This window comes from Megascapheus bottae, chromosome 26, assembly GCF_031878675.1.
Source record: "Megascapheus bottae isolate mThoBot1 chromosome 26, mThoBot2.hap1, whole genome shotgun sequence".
NCBI lineage: Eukaryota > Metazoa > Chordata > Mammalia > Rodentia > Geomyidae > Megascapheus > Megascapheus bottae.
Window position 1 is genome coordinate 17,526,408 of NC_143534.1, and position 18,209 is coordinate 17,544,616.

Consider the following 18,209-nt stretch of genomic DNA (forward strand, 5'->3'; position numbering starts at 1 on the left):
GGATATTTGAAATTTGATAGGGAAGGGGGGAAAACCAAGACGGGTGGGGGTTGGGGGGGGGAGGGAAATGGGTACCAAGACATGTGAAAGGGTATCAATGTATGTGAATTAACGCACCTTCTATCTGGCAAATATCATGTAACCCTTTTACTAATTACAATAAAAAATAAAAAAATAAAAAAATAAATAAAAGAATTTAATTAACAGATTTAAATCTAATGTATGTATGAGTTATCTAGAGAGCTGTTACATCTTAGACTAAGAGGGCTTTAATTGCTAGTGTTTTGTGTAAAGTTTACCAGAGAAACACATCAATAGGATAAATCTCTGTGCATGTCTCTGCTTCTCTTTGTCTCTGTCTCTCTGTCTCTGTCTTCTCTGTCTCTGTTTCTCAACACACACACACACACACACACGTCATCCATGAAAGGAGCAGAGAGATTTATTACAAAGGATTCTCACTTAACTACAGGCGCTGAGAAGTTCTATGATTACTTGCAAACAGGAGAGACACATAAGCCAGTAGCATAATCCAGGTCATCCTGGAAGCCTGAAAACCAGAAAATTGTTGGTGCTAATCCAAAAGCATAAAATAAGAAATGAGCTGCCCTGATGCAAGCAGTGCAACAGTAGCTTCCTCCTTTCGTTGGGTCTTTTGCTCTATTTGGGTCTGCTAAGATAGCATGCTATCCATCCCTGTGGGAAGTTTTATGTAGTTCCCTGAATCCATCAATTTTAGGTGCTAATCTCCTCTGGAGAAGCCCTCAGAGTCACACCCCAACATCACTGTGACCCAGACTAAATCAACGTCACCTCCACTTATTAGCATGTTGCCTTGCACAAATTACATTAACCTTTCTGTGTCATAGTTGTTCCATTTCCCAATAGACATAATAACAGGATGTATCTCATAGTATTAGTCTAAGAATTAAATTAATTAATATAAACAAACCTTTGGAAAGTATCTGTCAAACAACAAGCAAACAGTGTGCATTAATTTGCAATAAAATGACTAAATGGCACTTCCAAAGACAACAATATTCACGTAGAGTAAATCGTGGAAAGGGAATCTGCATTTGTCAATAGTTATTTCTGATCATCTGGTGCTGATAGCTTGTGGACCATCATTTAAAAGATAATGATTTAAATCTGGTTTTAAGAAGAGCAAGCAACCAGGTCATTAGGGACATTCATTAGGTTTAGGGAGAAGTATGAGTAGTCTTTTTCTGTTTGCCTTCTTTGTTTAAAAATTAAAAATAGCTCACCTGGGTGTCAGTGGCTCACACCTGTAATCCTAGCTACTCAGCCGGCCCAGGCACAAAAGTCCATGAGACTCTTTTCTCCAATTAACCACCAGAAAACTGGGGGTGCTGATGTGGCTCAAAGTGGTAGAGCACTAGACTTGAGCTGAAGAGCTCAGAGACAGTGCCCAGGCAGAATGAGAATTCAAGCCCCACGACTGACAAAAACAAAACATCTGATACTCTCCGTCAACTAGTAAATTAATATGTACAGAGATCAACAACAGAAGCAAGCAGTCTTCTTAAATTCAGAATAAGATTACCACCTCGCTAGAAGCAAAGCAGAGGAGCCCAAACGGTCTCACATATGTGAAATTAAGTTGCTTCTTTGGAGCATAAAATAAAATTAAACTCAATTCCTCAGTCTGAACCCAGATGCAACTGACTTCATTTCCTGTTCGACCTTTGTTTGACCCGAGTATATTTTCTATATTTCCCCTTAGTCTTGGAAGATGACTTAACAATTACTTTAAAAAAATTATGGATCCAGGTAGCCATGACTCATGCCTATAAATCCTTAAGCTACACAGGAGGCCTAGATCTGAGGATCAAAGTTCAAAGCCAGCCCTGGTAGGAAAGTCTGTGAGACTCTTACCTCCAATTAACCACCAAAAAGCTGGAAGTAGAGCTGTGGCTCAGGAGGTAGAGTGCCAGCTTTGGCAAAAAAAAAAAAAACGCTAACAGAGAACACCCAGGTCCTGAGTTCAAATCCAAGGACCCTTCTATCAACATTGACTGGATTGTTTATCATTCTTGGTAACCATATCAGAGCATCCTCCTTCTAGTTTGTAGCTAACCTAATCTTATTGTGAAATGTGCATAAGTCTTCAGATTAATACCACAGCAGTGAAGGGATGAGAAGAATAACCCTTCAATAGCTTTATGGTACAGATAACAAAAAGTGTCCATTGTTCAGCCCTTTAGGAAGGTACATGGGCAGACTTACTTGGACTTGAGCTGTGGTATTTTTATTCGATGACATTTACTAAGAACTCAAACACAAATACTGTATCCCCTGAACTTTTAAATGGTTTATATTATCTTCTAGCCCAGCTTCAGTAACCTGCCCATCAAAATCAAATATTGATTCATGGTTTAATTACAGGCACAGGCCTAAGGCAGTAGAGCTTAAAATTAAGTTGAATCAGATGAATTGCCATTTTCAGAAAACAGAAATGCTTATTTTTACAAAAAAATATCAGGTCTTCAGTCAAGCAAATCTAAATTCAGATTGGACCTGTCGAGGCTAACGACTGGCCCTGGTGCAATCTAGGGCAGGCCAACGTCAACATCAGCTCCAACTCCAGCTCCTTCCCGCTGTGAGCGGTGCAGACATTCATCACCCTCATACACGTGGCACATGGAACTCTAAGCCCAAAGCTCTCACATGCGGAGCCTCATTATACAAGCAAGCTCTCCAAAAGCCAGGCTCATTCTTTCAGACATGAGACACCTTCCGTGCAAAATGCATCCATGCCCAAAATGACCCAGAATCAAAATCACTTACAAAAATGAAATTGAGGTTTGACTGTTTGGACAATGGTTTCATCAAACAAAGGAGTCTCTCCTTGCAGAGTATCTCTGTGGTCGTTCTTCACAGGAGGGTATTGTGTGAAGCAGGGCTGGGAGCCCTGTCCACGTGATCCACTGAGACCCAGCAGAAAGCATCCCCATTCTTTTCTAGCTACACCTTGTAACGCTGCTTATTTGAAGAGAGGTCAGCCAGAATTGCACCTGCTGCTCAATGTACTTTCACAGCGATGAGAACACTGAGAATAACAGCCACTTCATCGAAGTGTAAAGGAAGAACCCCTAAAGCCATGAACACTGGGTTGAATTTATGGCTGTAAATTCACCAGTAAGTGAGAAGACAAATGAAATAACCATGGGGGGTGGAGAATTATTAATGTGGTGGATTTCGGTATTTTGTTCCTAAGAAATAGTCTGCTATGTGATTTCATGGGAGGGCTCTAAGTTTGAAGAGTGAAAAGGGCTTGGAATCTGTCAGATAAGTATCCTCTGAGCCTTTTATGTTTGGGGTTTTCCTGCCTGGGAACCTCAAAGTATGGCTTTCCCCAAGCTTCACATCTGCGCTCTTTCTTTTCTTTTCTTTTTTTTTGTGAGTCCTGGGCCTTGAACTCGGGTCCTGAGGACTGTCCTTGGGCTTTTTCAAGGCTAAAGCTCTACCACTTGAGCCACAACATCACTTCCAGCTTTTTTCTACGAACCCAGGTCTCCGTGCATGCTAGGCAGACACTCTACCACTAGGCCAAACTCCTGGCCCCACATCTGTATTCTTTCTTACAGAGTGAGGGTTGTGGAGCCTTTTATCCACAGTTATTCTCCTCATGGACAACACCTTGAGTGAGACCCACAAAGTCAGCATTCAGCCCTAGAGCTTAGCATCATAAATTGGAATTGGCTCTTTTCTAGTTTAATGTTTCTTATCCAACCTCGTCTGGTTTATCCCATCTCTATACACTCAGTACTATCTAGCTTCTATTTTACAGAGACTTTCAAATTAAGACTTTTCCAATGAGACATGAATGTCAGTTTTTATCAGTTCAAAGTAGGGAGGTTCCTATCCAATTCCTGATAAAACCTTCTTCCTGGAGGTTTTCCTGTCTTCTTGATCTTATAGATCAGCAGTTCTGTTACAACCTCTCTACAATACTGGCAACATGAAAGGAGAAAAAAAAGCTTAGGACAATTAACACCAAAGCCACTGACCTTTACAGGCAGTTAAATGGAGCAAGAATGCCTGACAAAGGAGATGACTGTAGGCAACATATTCTAAGAGGTCAGAATTGACCAGCCCTGGGTCACAGTAAGGTCACAGTTTTACACCGGCAGGCCCAACAAACATTTGTGATTGCTTAACTACAGAGCCCATTTTCAGTTCACTCTGGCCAACAATTCTAGCAATTTCACATCATTCAGTTTAATCTCTGCTCTCCGAAATTTCTCTTCCTTACTTCCTCTGAACTCTGAGTATATTTCTTGTGATATACTAACCTCTCCAAGCTCTGCCAGTTATTGAATGATCACTTGCTGGATTCTTAGTTTTGTGTTTTCCCTGACAGTGCCTTCTTTCTCTGTACCAAATATCCAGTTTTCCATCACAGAAGTTCTCCCAGATCTAGGTATCACAGCTTTTACAGGATCACAAGGGAATTCAAAAGAACTCCCAACACCAGAACTTTTACTTGGAGTGAGGTAGCAGAGGAAATATCTCTGGCTGTGTTGGAATGATGGTGCCGTCTTCTTAGATTCCTATTCTACCCCCAGCCAAGTACTGGCTTCCTTTGCTTTGACATACAACAGCTTTTTAAAGATGCCATACTTATAGTGATTAAGAAATGAGAGAAAATATTCCCTGGTTTTCTGTGGCATGTATTTTTTTTTCTTCTTTCAGACTGTTATCTCTCTCTCTCTCTCTCTCTCTCTCTCTCTCTCTCTCTCTCTCTCTCTCTCTCTCTCTCTCTCGCAATGGCTGTAAATAATGTACTTTAAGAGGCAATTTGAGATCAAAGGAGTTTACCTTTGAGATCATTTTTCTTCTTTGTCAGGTTTGGGGCCAGTCTTTGACACAAGATATATGCTGTTATGATATTGCAATCTACTGGGTTAAAAATAACTCATGATGTCAAACCCGCAGCCCAGGAGATCAGCCCTGAGCCAGAGCAGTGGGGTGGGCCAGGCCTAGAACCCTGCAGACAAAAATAGAGCACTAGGCTGCCGTGACATGGGAGAGAGTGAGAAATGGACGGATGTATTTATAAAGGAACAATGGCTGTGAGCATCTGCTAAATCCCCATTCTTTTCTTTTTCCTCCTCCAACCTCCAAACCAGGCCTATTTCTGGCTTCTCTTTCCACCACACAGAGTTCCTCCAAACCAAGAGTCTTTCTCCTGCCTGCCCTGACCTCCAACCGAGCTCTGAAAGAGCCAGCCTTGAATGATGGTGGTGTGTCAGGAGGTCTAATTGAACAGTGGTCACTGCCCTGCTTCTCCAGTGGAGAGACATCCAGAGGGAGGGAAGACAGGGAGGAAGGGAGCTTGGTGGTTTTAATTTTCAACTGTCTTTGACAGAACTTAGTACGGCAGCGTCCTCTAGTGGTCAATTTCCAGAACTGCAAGAGGAAGTCAATTGCCTAGTTTATAAAGTAGAAACAAGACAACCCATGTTTAAATCTCAGAGGTTAAGGTACATGAGACCAGCTAGCCATCTGTTTTTGTAACTATATTTAAGTAGTAGTATGAAAGGGTTTCAATTCGACGTGTCAGTTTAGGAGTACCAGTCCATCATTCTCTCCCCAACTATCCTACCCCTTCAAGCTTCCTAATTCCATTCTCACATGTGTACATAGAGTAAGATGACCAGATTTGCCTACACCTCTTCTCTTCATTTGCTTGGACCCTTCCCCTTCTCCCTCACTCTGTCACACAAAACCGGGTTCAGTTTCCTAGTATTCATTTTGTTAAACTGTATGTGATTTGTTCCAAAGCTATTACATTACATCAGGAAAATCTACCCCTACATTTTTTTATAGTCCAACAGCTGACCGTTTATGACCCCAACAGTTCATAGAGTGATCTCAACTGAAACACAGCTTGTGACAGGTTGTCTAGGCAGATGGAATTAAATGCCACACAATAATTTGGAACTTCTGTCCAGAAACAGAAAAAAAATAAATGAAAATTATATTACCTTACACTCAAGTGTGATTCTTATAAAGCAAGGACAAATATAAAATTCATTAGTGTGGTTATTTTGTGTTTGTAGTGTGTGACTATGTTTAAAAAGTCTCGTTAATTGTTCTAATTTGTCTCTCTCAGGATCTTAACTTCATCAATCAATCTTTCTTCTTTAACAAAGCAACAACAGACAAACAAACAAAAAATAGTAATCCTTTCAGCCTAGCATCAGTGGCTCTCTCCTGTAATCCTAGCTATTCAGGAGGCTGAGCTATGAGGACTATGATTTAAAGCCATCCCCTGGCAAGAAAGAGACTCTTATCTTCAATTAGCCCACAAAAAGCCAGGAGTGGTGCTGTGGCTCAAGTGGTATAGTGTTGAGTTAAAAAAAAAAACTCATGGACATTGCCCAGGCCCTGGGTTAAAATCCCAGATCTGGCACCCTCCTCCCCCACCCCCCATCCCCACTCAAAAAAAATATAAGATAAAATAAAACTTCCTACCTATATATCTAAATTCATAGAAGTAAAACATTGCATTGTGATTCTGTTGTCAGTGAATATAAACATGCTGAATATTCTTTATGTTCAAACATATCTTTCTGATGCATTCATGTTTAATAAATATATATATGTCACAGAATTTGGTTAAGGGGTTTTATGACTTGTCAAGGGCCATGATCTCAAATATGAATCTGTGAATCATTATAGAACTTGTTTTCCTTTCTGAAAATAAATGCCTTTGCATTTATACTGTTGCAATAACAGAATACCTGAGACTGGGAAATTTATGAAAAGAAATAGGTTGGCTTATAGGTCTGCACAGTGTCAGGATGCTGGTATCTGGTGAAAGTCTCCTTGATACACCTCAGAGCAGAAGTCAGGGAGAAGAGAGGAAAGAAGGGGGAACCCCCACTGTTTTATAAAGCACCCATCCTTAGCAGTGGAGCCACTATGGTCACATCATCTCTTTAATGGCCCATCCCATAATAGTGTTATGTGGCAATTAAATGCCAGTATAAATTTCGGAAGGGACAAACATCCAAAGCCAAGCAATGGAGGGAGGGGTAATACCACTGAAGGAAAAGTGGAGAATATTTACAACTCATTTTCTTTCAACTCTGGTCAAGAATGAAAGCATGGAACTTTCTGGGAGCTAAAGAGCAAACCAACAGAAAAAGAGAAGCAAAGAAGCTTCACAAGCAAGGCTTCTTTAAGAGGTTCCTGGACATGATTATAAAATGTTTTAGACTTGTGGACTTAAAAATACCATGTGTCAGTTTCTCAGGTCGTTCTGTCTCTGGCGTATAGCACTTCAGAGACTAAATTCAGGACTCACAGTACATCCATGTCCAGTGAGAAATAGAATGGCACAAATGAACTTGAAATGATCTCTCTACCCCTTCTCCTTGAATGAAAGCTCCATAGAAAGAGGAATCACAACTCAGAAATAGTTTGATGATCAAAATATTGTGCTTGGACAGGAAATGGAATTTTCTGAATAGCTATTTAAGACCGCTGGTTTATCTGTGATGATTGGTCTATACCCGCTAGACAGACTGAGATGCCTGATGTCTTAAGTCCAGTTCTCAGAAATAGATAAATCTTTAAAGCAGGGATTTCTATAAAAGTGTGGGGTTTTTTTTCAGAATCCTGTTTAGGGCTGCTTGCTAATCCATTTTTAATGAACCAATGTGTATGGGGGCAGGAATAGAAATACAACTGAAAGTAATCTTTTCATATAGTTGAGCTTAATTTTTTCTGTTTTTACCAGTCTTGGGGCTTGAACTCAAGGCCTGGTTGCTGTCTCTGACCTTCTTTTGCTCAAGGTTAGTACTCTACTACTTGAGCCACAAGACCACTTCCAGCTTTATTTGTTTATGTGGCACTCTACCACTAAGCCACATTTCCAGCCCAGTTGAGATTAATTTTTTTACATATCTTCTTCCCTTGTTCCTTTTTCTCAAAACAATTCATCTCACCTGCTGTGTCTTTTGGGGGTAAGTCTCTTCCAAAGTCCTGTGTGAAAGGCTCTATCTTCGGCACTGGTGGGGAATGGTGGAACTTATTGGAAGATCTGTGGGTCACTGGTCATTGAAAGGAACATGAAACTCTTCTTGTCCTGCCCTGTTCTGTGGCTGATGTGGTAAGCATGTATTATTCCAGCTTCCTGTCGTAAGATGCTAGCTTATGCTCAAAGCACTGGAGCCGCTCCATCTCGAACAGGCACCTCCAAAAGCAAAATACACCTCTTAAAAAAAAGAGTTAATTATCGCAGGTATTTTACTGCTGTACTAGAAATGACTACATCACCTTCTGGGTACATACACCTACCTTGCATTCGGTAGGGGAAAATACTTGGATCTCTATAGTTAACAATTGCCACATACATGGTCAATTTGTTCCATCTCCTTACTCTGGGGCCTACATTATGGAGATGATGGCCAGTGAATTGAAGAGTCTAAAGAATCTATTGTAACCTCCCCTTCTCTAAAATACAGCTCCGCACATTGTGAAAACAGTCCAGATGCCCTACAATAGACGAGTGGGTCCAAAACATGGACCTATACACAGTGGAATTTTACACAGCCATTAAAAAGAACAATACTATGCCATTTGCATGGAAATGAATGGACCTAGAACAAATCATGTGAACTGAAGTTAGCTCAAAGAGACAAACAGCAAATGTTTCCTCTCATATGCAGAAGCTCGATCTCAGATACACCGGGACATGATAATGTATACAAGACTCGAAGGCATTCACACGCAGTAAGACCAAAGGAGGACACTGCAAAGACAGGAACACTAAGGCAGAAAGCCTGTGTGCACCTGATCATACAAAATAATTTTTATTGAAATAGGAAATGAAAACAAGAGGGTTTTTTTTTCTTTTTTGCTGTTTTTATTTTCTTTTTTGCTGATTTTTGCCTCCCTTACTTTTTGTTCTGTCTGTTCATTTATAAGGCTTTGGGACTGTAAGGGAAGGAACAAAGAGTAAACAAACACAGCAGTGGTATTCACTAAACACTACCTTGAAAATGAACAACAGGTAGGTGGGGATGGGAGGGGAAAACTGGGAGAGAGTGAGGGAAGGGAAGGTGAAATTGTCCAAAAAGAAATATATTCTCTACCTGACTTATGTAGCTGTAATCCCTCTATCACCTGTATAATGACAGTAAAACTTTAAAAAAAAAAAAAAAGGACAGCTGTAGACCTCAATAGTTCATCTTTGACTTTGACTGTAAAAGAAATAAATGCCATGCAAGATCAGAGCTAAGGGCCAGGAGTTTGGCCTAGTGGTAGAGTGCTTGCCTAGCATGCACGAAGACCCGGGTTCGATTCCTCAGTACCACATACATAGCAAAAAGCTGGAAATGGTGCTGAGGCTCAAGTGGTAGAGCTCTAGCCTTGAGAAAGTCCAAGGACAGTGCTCAGGCCCTGAGCCCAAGCCCAGGACTGGCAAAAAAAAAAAAAAAAAAAAAAAAAAAAGATCAGAGCTAATGGCATGAAACACGCTCCCCAGACCTCTTGCCTGTGTGGACCATAGAAATAGACAGATCCATCAAGTCCCTCTTCCATCAACTCAAGCAGGGAGCCTATTTCTATAATAGCTTACCCAGTGCTTTTCCTTTCCCAGTGCACATAGTACAGCTTACAGTGTTAACTCAGCCCTAGCCTTTGTGCATAGATTTCTATTATTTCGGCTCTGGGTTTTCCCCCTAACAAGTATAAACTGGAGAAGCTATTCTTGGTGCTGGAAAGAAATTTCTAATCCTTTTCTGTCCGTATCTAGAGTGGGAAGTTATTCAAATACTAGACATGAGTAAATTTCTACCCCTCTTCAGCAAAGTAATGGCTTGACGTAGGCTGGTTAACACAAGACCTGATGTTTCTTTATTTCAGAAAGTAGATGAAGTTGAGAGAAAAATAGGTCAGTTAGGGGAGGAAAAAGAGCTCTTAATCTTGACGGTGTCCAGGGGAATTGCTCTGGATTCGGGGTTCTGCTTCCCTTGGCTGGTTCACGGGCATCCTCACTTCAAATCCTGCCACTGTGAAGCAAGTTGGCCATATGGGTGGAATATACAGGGGATAATTAGTAGCCAAGGTAGGACTTCCTTCTGGGGGTAGAAATATTCTCAAGCCAGTTCTAATCAAATGGAGGCACCAGTGCAGTGAAACTTCTTACATCCTTAGCTTTACCTTTTTAATAATACTAATACCACAATGACTGTAATTGAATTGGAACATTTAGGTTCAATTAAGTCAGTGTTATTAGAACACCAGCTACAGACACAACTTTCTCTTAACCAGGCTATTCCTTTGGCAATTTTATGTGCTGTTTCTAACTCTGGCCAGCAGATGGAAGCAAACATCTTGTAAGAAAAAAATAGAATAAAATAGCGAGGAGCCAGAGGGGGAACAAAAACACAGGACAGAGAGAAGAGAAAATACAGGACAAGTACAGAAGTAGACTGCTTCTGAAAGCTGTCCTTCTTGTAGGCTGGGGAAACACAAGACATCTTATAAAATCTGTTTCCTATACCTCTTTCCATCCATCCTTATCGAATTCATGTTCAGAAGAAATTGTTTCCCTGTGATGTTTAATGAATGACACATGCAGATTGGGGTGGGGGTGGGGATTGTCATTAGAAGATTGAGGTTGGGGTATCTTGAAGTCCAGATGGGTCCTGACTCTCAGCCCACTGGGAAAGACCAAGCTGACACTCTGCACTTCTGAATGCTCCTAACCACAGCCACTTTTCCCGTCCTCCCCTGCTCTGTATGCAGGGACCACCCCAGTCTCTCTCCAGGCTCCAGAACAGGGCCCTTCCCCCAGGCAGCCAATTTAACCTGTGTGTCCTCATCTTCTGTTCTTATCTGGTGGTTGTCATGGCAACCCCTAAGGCTCCTCAGGCTTTCTCCCTGACTGATCAGGCCTGGAAAACCATTCTGGAATTGACAGTGTTATATTTTGAGGGGAAATGAAATGAAAGAGCAGCTTGACCTGGTTTTTATGCGGGCACAATGAAATGGCAGGGACTTGAGGTGTTACTGGATGGGAAAGGCTAGGAGCTGCCAGAGAGGTGAGACTGATGACCTCATCTTTCATTCGTTCATCTCCCAATAAGAGCGCCTTGTTCACAATTAGTGAGCAATTCCCCATCGCTCGGGGACAATTCAGGAAAGGTAGAAATATCAAATTCTTTTTCTAGGTTGCACTGGGATATGTATTTCAGATTATGTCTCTTCCTGAAAAGAGCAAAACGAAAGAAATGCATTTCTTTTCATCAAACAAGGTAAACATCCCTTAGAGTTGAGAGGTGAAGTTTACCTCTATTGCTCATTTTGGGTTTTTCCCCGCCCAGGTTCCCAAGTCTGTTGTGGTTCGAAATATTCCTATAAGACAAGCTATCGATTCTCTCCAAGTCCCAGTATCCCCATTTATAAAAAAAAAAAATAGTTCTTTTAAGGATCAAGTGAATTCGTAGAGATGATCCTCAGTATCTATGGAAGATTTGTTCCAGAATGTTCTTTATGATGCCCCAAATCCATGGATGCTTTGGTTGGAGGCGTGGTACTTAAACAAAAACATTTTGTCATATACTTTAAATCCTCTTTCTAAGGTTCTTTCTTTTTCCTTTATCTTATTTTCTGCACCTCAAAATCTTTTGCAAGGGGCTTACAGCTCAACATGTCCATCTTAACTGTCCAGTGTTTTCTGGTCAATGTCACTGCTTCCCTCATTCTCCCCATCCCACCTCACTCAGCCTCTTACCATACCTCATGCAATGTAAATGCTATGCTCCTCGCTCGGTATTGTTTAGGGAATCATTATCCTTACATGTTCATTGCATATATAACTCTTTGATTGTGTCTGTGGGTGTAGAATGTTCAGATACTGAGAATCAGCTAGCTATGCTTGTAACTGCTCCTAGAATAGGCATAGCTCACAAAAATAAATCTTTAAGACTTCAGCTAGCACGAATGGAAGAAAAAAATATATGGATTCAAGTGCTGGTAGCTCAGGTCTGAAATCATACCTATTCAGGAAGCTGATATCTGAAGGTTATTGTTTAAACCAGCCTGGGTAGAAACATCTCAATTATCTCCAATTAACCAGCAAAAAAAAAAAGCCAGAAATGGAGGTGTGGCTCAAATGTTAGAACAGCACCACCTTTAAACAAAAACAAAACAAGTGAGAGCACAAGGTGCTGAGTTCAAATTCTAATAATAATACATACATATACAAGGTTACTAAAAGAGATGAAATCTGGGAGGTTACAGCTGGTCACTCCAACTCTCAGAACCATTTCTTCCCCATCAGCCAATGGGAAATCCACTCTCTTGCTTGAGGTGATGAAGCCTCCAGCCAGGATGGTTTGATTGGTGGAAGACTCTCTCCAGTAACTCTTACCCTAACTCCAGAACCAAAATCACCACAAAGATTCCTGGCTGCTTTTGTGTTCTAACCTTTTACCCTAGAGTTTTGAAAAATGAATGGAAGGGCTGATAAACCTTTTGCTAAATGAGGTAATTCATTTAGGCACTGACAGCCTTTAATGGATCATTATGAATTAATTTACCAAATTAATCAATCAATTTAGTCCAATAATCAGATCAAGCAGATAGCAGGCCAGTCTACTCCGGCTTGATTAATTAGATGACTGGAAAGATCAGACGATTAGATCAGATTAATCAAATACCTTTTACAAGCATCCAGAGAAGAGAAAAAGCTCTTCAAAAAGAAACGGGAGGTGAAACAGGTATGCTTTGAAGACTGGGTTAGTGGTCCTGGGATCTGTTACTGTTTCAGATGGCAGGAAGCCTGCAATTTCAGACATGGAGTGATTTGTTTCCTGTGACTGCTGTAACAGATAAGTGCAACTCAAGTATTTTAGAATAATATGTTATTATCTTATATTTCTGGAGGTCAAAAGTCCAAACTGACTTTTATAAAGCTAAACTCAAGCTGTTGCTCTCCTAGAGCACATTGTTCTAGGAGTGGGTTCTAGGAGGTTCTAGGGGAGAGAACTGTACCTTTACCAGCTTCCTGAGGCCACTTACCCTCTTTGGATGTGATTTTTTTTTTCCAGTCCTGGACCTTGAACTCAGGGCCTGCGCACTGTCCTCAGGCTTTCTCAGGCTAGAGCTCTACCACTTGAGCCACAGCACCACCTTCGGCCTTTTCTGTGTATGTGGTACCAAGGAGTTGAACCCGGGTCTTTATGCATGCTAGACGAGCACTCTACCACCAGACCAAACTCCCGGCCCTTGACTGTGGCCTCATCACGCGGCTCTCTGTTTCTGTCATCAGCCACATCTCTAACTCTTCTGCTTCCTTCTCTCAGTAGGAGCGAGCATTATGAATGTACTGTGCCCACACAGATTACTTAGCCAGATCTGCTTTTCACAATCTCATTTGCCCTGGAAAGGGATGAACTCACAGATTTCGTGATTAGGATGTGAACTTCTTTAGAAGGCCCATATTTCACCTCTCCCAATAACATAGGGCATTGCCCGCTGGCCCTGGTGGTCTCATGGAGTATCACAGGAGAAAGCTCCTACTTTTCCCACCTCTTCTATAGCTCTTAGAAGACAAAGTTTTCTCTCTGCAGTATGAGCTGGCTTTCAGGGAATTTCTGCTACCCTCCTATAACCAGAAGGTTCAATAATATGTCTCCATTAACACCCATCCTTTAGAGGGGATGATGGGGTGGCTCATTTAATTTGGTATGACTGAGTGCTATAGTTGATTATGTATTAGGAGGTGATCGGAAGATAGTACTGAGAACTTGGAATTCCAGGCCTAACTCCAGACTGCACAAAGACAAAAATATCCAAGGAAAAGTGACTACTTCTGCCTCAAAATGTGTTAGGGTCCAGTAATCTGCTAAGAAGAGGATAGATGATAGATAGATAGGTAGATAGATAGATAGATAGATAGATAGTGGGGAGAAGGAAAGAGAAAAGGGAAGAGAAGGAAAAAAGTAAAAGGAAGAAAAGGAGAGAAAGAGGCGGGAAGGTAGGGAAGGAAGGAGAGAAAAAGAAAGGGAGGGAAAGAGGGAGAAAGGGAAGATAGGCGAATAGCTAAAGATGGATAGAGTATATGCATAAATCATATGCACACAAAAATATTTTTTATTTCTCATGATTTACCTCTATCAACAACAGAACACTTAGTAAGTTCTATGCTTGGAACAAGACTTAACTTTTATAAGTTAAGACTACGACATGTCAATGATACATAGTCCATCCTAAGTGAGTAGGGATTGGAGTTGTTTTAAAAGTTGACTGGGTCTTCAGTGCAGCTGTACCAGTTCTTTGGGCTATCGGAAGAAAGCTCCACAGAGTAGGTGGCTTGACAACAGAAATCCATTTGGTCTCAGATGTGAACACCAGTAGTGTGTGATCAAAATGGTGGCAGAGCTGGTTCATTCCAAGGCCTCTCTCCAGAGCGCCCCCTGGCATCTTGACACAGCCCTCCTTTGGCCTGCATTGTGTGTGTCTCCTTACGATGAAGACACCATCACCACCACCCATGACCTCATTTTACTGCAATTCCCTCTTTAAAGCCCCTATCTCTAAATACAGTCACATCTTGGGGTGTTAAGAGCTCTCAACATGGAAGATCACAATTCAAGACAGAACAGGAAAGCACAAAACAGGCAATGGGTGGAGATGTGGTAGGTACATATTTGCAGAAGGGAAGGCTTGAGAGAGGGCTAGGACGTGGGCAAAAACCATTTACTTTACCTATATAATGAGAGGTAAAGATGATGGGCAGAGGGGATAGGCTGAAGGGGCTCCTAGAAGCCTCTGTTATTCATTAAAAAAAATTAGTTTCAAGATTATTGTGGTCTTCTCCCATCTACCTTCTGCTTCTCTTAGCACTCATATTGCACCCATACTCCAAAAATACTTAGAAAAATACTTGCTTCTCTCCCTGACCAAAACCTCCATCTTCTACTGGCTATTATGAGATAATCAACCTAAAAAAAGGTGATATGTGAGCAGGCATAAGATGTACACTTATAACCCTAGAAGCTCAAAAGTTTGGAGGAGAAGTATGATTATTCAAGGCCAGCCCTGGGAAAAGCAAGAGATTGTACTTGAAAAAGAAACTAAAATTAAGAAATATTTGGGAGATTACATGGTTGCCTGGTAGAGTGTTGGATCCAAAAATTGGATCTACTGAGTTCAAACTCGAGTACCTTCTCTTTCTCCCTCTCATAAGCATATATGTGCATGAAAAAATATTGTAAATAAGTCACACGCAAGATTTTTCCTGAAGATAACATAGCATACTTTGTATGGAGAAGAAGCTAATTTTATATATTTTCCAGTTTGTCACGTAAGATTTTAAAAGACATGTTCTTAAGGGGCAAGATTTAATCATTTAAATTTTTTTCCTGCTGCCTCAAGAACATCTTAAATGAAACTAACCTTCTCTTTTCCCTTTATTCCCCTTATAGCTGGTTGACAAGAATATAATTACTATGGGATTCTCTAGGAATCCCTCTTTGATTCATGCTAAGGGACCATAAGCCTTGCTTATCTTTTATTTCATACTTTGGGTGCAAATATCCACAAAGAAAAGAAGTCAAACAACATTAATGTTATTATGAAAATAACTTGGAGACACAATATAATTACACCTGACTACCATCTCACCCCTTGAGAGGCTGAGACAGGAGAATCATAAGCAACGAGCCAGTTGGGATAAAGAGTAAGGCCCTGGGTACAATAGCCACATCTTAAAAGCAAAAAATTAAGAAATGAAATATGCCAACTTCCTCTTGGAGACAGAAAGCCCTGAGCTTTGTCCTGAAACCTCTCTGCTTTCATTTCCTCATCTATAAAGAAAGATTATATCCTGGATGGTTCTAAAATTCTATTATTTAGTGCGCTAGGAAGCTCAAATCTACTTATGATGCTAGAGAAAAATTACTTAACGTTTCCCAGAGAAATATTAAATTTACATCTTGGCTACATCAGAGCTAAAGGCCAAGTGAGGATGAATACCAACAGAAGGAAAACAAGTCACAAAACAACTGATAGATTACTTGCATTTTATTATTATTATTATTAAGGTGAGTCAATTCCTGAAAGCCATTTACTATCTATTTTATTTTCTAGTTTTGCAATGGCAAAGCATTATCAGCTACACAGAAATGTATAGTCTCACAGGTCTAGAAATCAAATTGAGGTAGCAGAGCTGCTCCGTGAAAAAGTGTAATTGTAGCGAAGAATCTGTTGCAGGCATCTTTCCTGGCTTGTGCTAATTCCCACCTGATTCTCATCTTCCAGTCATACTTTTCCCAGGCAAGTGTCTATGTTCAATTTTCCCCTTTTCATCAGAATGTGATCGTCTTGGATCATCTAATTCAGTGTGATCTCATCTTAACTAATTATACTCACAAAGGCTCCGCTTCCAAATGGAGTCACCTTCCAAGGAAACAAAGGTAAAAATCTTAACATATGAATTTGATCCTGGACGTATCTCACTTCATTACAATGCTGATTGGTAGATTTTTCAGAACAAAAAATAAAATAGTGGAAACATTTAACTCTCTCACCTCCTAGTTCAGAAGAGAGATTCAGGCATTATGGACAAGTACATAGGCTTTTTATGATGCCCTTTTTTTTGCCAGTCCTAGGGCTTGAACTCAGGGCCTGGAGACTGTCCCTGAGCTTCTTTTGCTCAAGGCTAGTACTCTACCAACTAAGCCTTAGTGCCATTGCCAGCATTTTCTGAGTAGTTTATTGGAGATAAAAGTTTCACGGGGCTGGCTTTGAACCATGATCCTCAGATCTCAGCCTCTTGAGTAGCTAGGATTACAGGTATGAGCCACTGGTGTCTGGCTCTGTCATGAACTTTGAAACAGCATTCAGCATTAAGTCAAAAGCAATTTAAAAAAAAAAACAAAGACAGGAAGGAAGGAAGGAACAAAGGAACGAACATTAACTGAAATAAATAATTGAGTATGGGGCCGGGAGTTTGGCCTCCTGGTTAAAGTGCTTGCCTAGCATGCATGAAGAGCCGGGTTCGATTCCTCAGTACCACATACATAAAAAAAAGCCAGAAGTGGAGTTGAGGCTCAAGTGGTAGAGCTCTAGCCTTAAGAAAGTCCAAGGACAGTGCTCAGGCCCTGAGCTCAAGCCCAGGATTGGAAAATAATAATAATAATAATAATAATAATAATAATAATAATAATCGAGTATGAAGTGTGATTCCTCCTTCGTGTTTACATGAAATCTGCCCACCTCTAGAATGCCTCTGTCTCTAGAATGTCTATTTGTTCCTCCAGCTCATGTCTTCACTAGAGCCAGAGGTTGTTTCTAGAATGTCTTCGACTTAAGTCATGCTCAAAGCAACCAAGTAGAGCCAGCTTTCTGTAATCTATCCATCTCACTTCTGCATGTAACCAGCCTTGAGTCAAAAAAAAAACATTCAGAAAAGCAAGAGTGTCTGTATTGGATGTAGACCAACATTTTTTCTCAACACTACTTCCTAAATAACACAGTATATCAACTATTTACTTCATATCTGGCTCATGGTAGCTTTCAAGTCATCTTGGGGTGCCTTAATATACACAAGAGGATATTGCAGACTCTGGGCAATCACTATGCCAGTTTTTGCAAAGGACTTGGGCATCCACCAGTGTGGGTCTCCTCAGGAGTGGAAAGGTCTTAACCTTTGTGAGGGATGAGGGTGTTATAGATTACCTGCAATGGGTCGAGTGCCCAGGAGGTGGCAGTAAAGAGCCAGTCCTCACTGATACTGAAGGAACAACCTCAATTAGTTGTATTTGGAAAAATCTGAGGACTAAGATTTTGATGTGGACTCAGTCACTCTATTCCAGAGCACATATTTATAACACAAATGCATTGTTATTCCTCTTTTATCTCCTAACATAAATAGGGAACACTTTAATTCTTCACAAGAGAATTTTTCTGCTAGCAAGCAGCCACCAAACTTCCACCATGCCAGAATACCAGAGCTGAATCTGGATCTTTAAGAGATGCATCATGAATATTACTTCAACTCTGTTTTAGAGATGCCTACTACCCTGAAAATTCAATATCTAATTTCTTAAGGGCATAAAGCTCGATTTAGAACAAAAATTGTATTAAACATTATCTGGTTATCCTTCTCAAAGTAAATCCAATTGAGTGGAAAAAGAATTGCAGGCAGCAAAATATCTCCTAGA